General features: G+C 25.4%; 1 non-coding gene across 1 annotated transcript; it reads right to left on the bottom strand.

Moving 5' to 3' along the window:
- Window positions 1-3,853: 3,853 nt before the first annotated feature.
- Window positions 3,854-3,935, bottom strand: Trnas-cga (transfer RNA serine (anticodon CGA)). The gene has a single exon. It is a non-coding gene; the product is annotated as a tRNA-Ser (tRNA).
- Between the last annotated feature and the right edge of the window lie 1,492 nt (window positions 3,936-5,427).

Below are 5,427 nucleotides of genomic sequence, written 5' to 3'. Positions count from 1 at the left end.
TGATTGAATTAAAAATATTAACGCGTTCTTACTCGCAGTATGTCTGTGATGTTCCTATTAAAAATAATTGTTTGAAGCATAGTTTATCAGAACTTAGTCTTGAAAAATATTTTTGAATTTTTGATTTGTTTGAACTCAGTATAAGCCAAGTTTATCAGCACTGAAAGCTTAATTGAATATTTCAAAGTTTAAACACTTTATCAACTGAGAAATTATTTAAAAAAAAACATGAAAAAACATTTTTAAATCCTTTTAACAAAACAGAACATAAAATTAAGAAAAAAAAGTTTGTTCTCACGTAATGAAAACAAATAAGATAAATTATTACAACGAAATTGAGCGAAATATAGTAAAAAACATTAATACCTGACTAATAAATGCTAGTTGTAATGAAATACTTTGAATTTTGTACTTTATTTATGATCATTAAAGTATTATACTCGACTAAGGTTTATGTTTAAAGTTTTTTGAATAAAATTTATTGACAGCCAGTGGTAAACCAAAACTTAAAGAACAATTTTCAAATGAATATCAATTGTTTCTATAAAACTTTAATAAATTTTATTCTGTTGTTTTTGTAAAAACGTAGTACTGTAGTCTGTAAGTATATAAAATGTTACTGATTTTAATTGTTTTAAATAACCACAAAACACACGTATATTAAGAAAAAGTTGAAGAGATTACGTTCTATAGTTGCAAAGTTTGAAAAGTGTTTATTACGTTTCTTTCTTTAAGTATTTGTTGATATTAAATCATTGTTAATAAAATACATACCGATATAATCCATGAAATTAATTTCATATGCTCGAGTTGTAACTTACTTTCACAAGCGTCGATGGTGTAACGGTTAGCATCAGTGCTTTCTAGTCACTCCATAACAACTTCCGGTTGATTCACCATTTACCAATAAAACTTTGGAAAAATCCAAAAACTATTTTCTATTCTCTAAAATCTTAGAACATTTAGACTACAACAACTGTATAGTGATAGAGGACCTGAAGGCTCATCATATAAACTAAGTATTACCATAAAAAGCTAACCTTGCTAATACATTCTAAATAGGACCTCTATGTGATATCTACCTAAGTACTGTTCTATAAGTTTTACAATTTATTACACATTACCATATAAACAAAGTAAACACACACTATAAAGAATACATAACATAATAGTCGATTAAATAATAATCAGCTTAAATAAGAGTTAACAGGTGGCTTTGGCTGGCTCACCATTCTACCAAAAGCAACGTTTATTCAAAGTTATCATATTTAAGCATTGAGAAATTATTCTTTTTTTTTGCAATCTCTTCTCTTATACAATTAAGAAAGCAGTGAAGCATGCATTACTGCTACACTCCCTTAACCTGTTTTTTTTTTAAGTTAAAATTTGTTTCTCAGATTTTAAAATTAAAACATAATTTATGAAATTTAGTTTATATTAAGTTCTTTCCCCTCCTAAAAAACTAAAAAAATCATTTCACCAGTTAAGTTATTTTTATATTGCTATTTAAAACAATAAAAACTTTATAGAAAGTATCAAAAGACTTGAAAAAATACTTATATACATAACATAAGTGCACATGCAAAGTTATAAGTGAATTATATTTTAAAACTTTTTACAACAACTAAAACACTTAATATGTTTGTGTTAGTTCAAATTTTTATAAAGTCAGTCTCCTGAAGTCCACTTCTTTTCCCATCATCTTGTCGAAAAACTAACGTCTAATGTCCATGCAACTTTTGTGTTTGTTACAAATAGGAAGATAGTTGTCGCCGACTGAATGAGTCCGAACATCCGCTAAGTTAGACGATGACCTTTAGTAAAAGTTTAAGTTGGTGACGAATCGATTCATCTAATTACATCGAACTTGATGATCTTCATCAAACTTACGGCTGTGACGTCATAATAGGCTGACATGAACTAGATTGTTCGTTGTAGTTGTCCATTGATATTTTAAGATGTATTTAATTTTATATTTTTAAAATAAATGTTATATTTAGTCACTCAAGATTAAAAGACATTTTAAATGCTTTAACTTTTAAAAGTTTTCAATAATTAAAACAAGTGTTTTACTAATAATATTAAGAAAGAAACTTTGTTTTCGTAAAGTAACTTTTAATAAGTGTAATGTTTTGGAAACAATTAAATTGTAATAATATTATCACAAAACTATTAAGTTTTTAAATAAACCCCAAATGAAAGAAATAATTTAAATTCGTAAACAAATAGAGGAAGGAGATGTTTTGAAATATGTTTAAAATAATCAATTACTCCTTTTCGCTACACAATTTAAAAACAAATGGCTTGAAAAAGCTTTAAGGAAATAACAATCACATTTCGTAAATAAAAAACAATTTTGTTTTTAAAACAACTGTTAAAATTAACTATGAGAGTTACTCCTATAAACATTTTTAAAGTATTTATCAAATATCTGCATCGATAAAAATTATTTTAATTTCTAAGATAATATTTTAAAATCATCTTAAAATAGCCAAAACGAAATTAAGTGTTACTTTTAAGTGAATGAAAATAACGTCATAAGAAATGTGCAAAACTTAACTCCCTTTACACAAGTACATTAAGTTTCAGTGAAAAATCAGCTGTAAATGCTTATTTGCTAAAACATACATTTGTTTAAAGACTACTTAAGAAGCTTTTTTTTAACAAAATAAACTTTTTATTTCAATCTTCACAATAACACACTGACGTTTAGTAGCTAGTTTTAAAAACTTTAACAATTACGAGTTATTTTAATGTGAAAACAAATTGAACAGTTTTTCAACAAATATTTTTCTTCTTTCCTTATTAAAATGCTTTTTTTTCGAAGCAATAAAAAGTCCTTAAATGATTTGCTAGTACATTAGCTGCTTCCTTAGACTATTCATTTATTTTTAACCTCTAGTATAGAGTATTTGCTAAAAATTTTAAGAAATATCACTTTCTTTTTGACTAAACTTAGTTTTTTAAATCGAAAATTTGCGGTATCATTACACATAGCAACTTATTCGCAACATAAATTCAAAGAATTACTTGCTCATAACTTATAAGAAAGTTTTTTGCTGTCTGCAGTTGTTTAAAATAATCTTTTTCATAAGATAGATTTTCATTTTCTTACACAAAGGTAAATATAACAATGGCTACAGATTCAGTATATCCACGATATAAACATTTGTAGCTTACTTTGAGCAAAATGCGAAACATTAGTTAGAAGCTTTTTGTAGATGTTGAGAATAAAAGTCAATAAGAATCCTATTCATCGGGCTCATTTTTTGCTGCTAAATGTTTTCGTGGTTTAAGAAGTTCCTCCCTATACTTTTATAAAAAAACAATTGCAATGTGCACTTATTGCGCTCGGTTGACGACTTTTTCGTGTGTTGGCGTCTTAGATAAACTGCATTTTTTGTTTAAAATTGTGCACTTTGGCACTTGAAAAAAATATAAAGAAGGTAAATGATAATAACCACGAAAACAAGAAAAAAATAAGTACTTGTTAATCTTGAATAAACAACACTTTGGTTACGCAGTTTTTGTATACCTTAAACACATTAAATAATTTTAAAGCCGATTTTTTTAATAAACACTAAGTAGTTTTTACAAAGAAGATATTTAAGAAAAAAAGTCAAATTTTGCAGAAATAATTTTTTGGAGGTCGTCGTGACTTTTAAAACTTTATTTAAAAAATTTCTGAAATTTTTTTAGACTCAAGTTTGTATATAAGTTAAGTGAAAAGTAATCCCACTTTAAAATACTAAAATGATTAATGAAAAAAATCTGTACATCTTCTATTAATTAAAAAGGTGACTTCTGTATTTGTATAAATTATATACTACAGAAATTCAAGAACAAAATAATTCGCTGCGAGCAGAATTTAAATCTGAGCGGGCAATGCCCATTAGATTTCGAGTCCAACGCCTTAACCACTCGGCCATCGCAGCTCCCGTTAAAAATATACTTTTCTTGTTTATATAGTTAAGTAGTTGCCAATACAAAACAAATCATATTAAGAAACTAAGTAAATTAGCTTTTTTAAGTATATATAGTTTATAGTTACAAAAGACTAAACTTTTCAAAAATTTGTTATTTAAATGTTATTTAGTTATGTTTTAGTTTAGTTATTTAGTTCTTATATCCAACAATAACTACCAATAAATTTATATCAATACTAATTTACTCGTAATTATATTCAACAAAATATATTCTTCGTAAGTAGATGAAAAATGATTAATTTAAAAAATAAACAATGCATAGGCAAACATAACATTTTTTTTTTAAATTGATATGATAAAATTAAATAATTTTCTAAAAAATAGTTCATAAAGGAGCCTGACAGGGGACATGAACCCCTGACCGTTGGATTAAAAGACCAACGCTCTACCGACTGAGCTAGCCAGGCTCACATCGACACTGAAATTATAGCGTTTATAATTAAAATCGTTATGCATTGTGACGTAGTAATTCAAACTTTGTGACGTAGTTATTGAAACTAATGTTGCAAAATGGAAAAAAAAATTTCAAATTTTTTATTTAGTATTTAGGCTGTTACAAATTAATGGTAATACAAAATTGTTAGTAATCTTTGAATTAGGAATTGTAGTAATACTACTACTTTTACTTTTTATTAATAGTACTATTACTAATTATCTTTATATTTTAATTTATATAAGTTAAGTTTAGTTCTGGTAGAAAATTGTACAATAGGTTATTTATCTGTTCAAGTGTGAAACTATTTCTGCTGTTCAAAAAAGAAAAATAACACTTTTAGCAGAAAATACTTTCCAGTTTTATTTAAATGTTTAATTCAAAGAAATCATTAAATAAGTTTAAATAAAAATATTTCACACGGAAATCAATAATATAGTGAAAAAAAAAACATTATTTTAAGTACCAAAACAAAATAAAGTTTCATTGCGAAATTATGTTCTACCGAGACTTGAACTCGGATCACAGAATTCAGAGTTCTGATAACTAACCATTACACCATAGGATCGCACGTTAATATTATATTTTTTGTGAATTTATAGCTACAAACACTATCAAACTTTTAGATAAGACACGACTTGTTTAAGTTTGTTTTACACTTAATTAAAGGGAATAAAATGTATAGCTTTAACTACAATTATACATGTAATTTATAAAATAAGGCATGTAAAACAATTGATTTAACGATTTGGGATTACTTTTTTAATTATACTTACACGCTAGTTTAAAAAGTTTAGTTTTTGTAAAGAAAAAAAAAACATAATTGTAAAATATATATAATATGAAGCTTTATTACTTTTTGAAATTTTTAGAATAAAAAAAAAAAACAAGTATAGATAAGTTTATATTAAAAAAATTAATTCAGATTTTTCTATTTAGTTTGAACCGTTTAAAATAAAAAAAATTACAAACTAGTAATAAAAAAATCAATTTAATTAAGAAAATGAT

Source organism: Thalia democratica, chromosome 2, assembly GCF_965202585.1.
Source record: "Thalia democratica chromosome 2, ktThaDemo2.hap1.1, whole genome shotgun sequence".
In the NCBI taxonomy this organism is placed as follows: Eukaryota; Metazoa; Chordata; class Thaliacea; order Salpida; family Salpidae; genus Thalia; species Thalia democratica.
The sequence above is the reverse complement of the archived record's forward strand: the minus strand, read 5'-3'. Positions and strand labels throughout refer to the sequence as shown.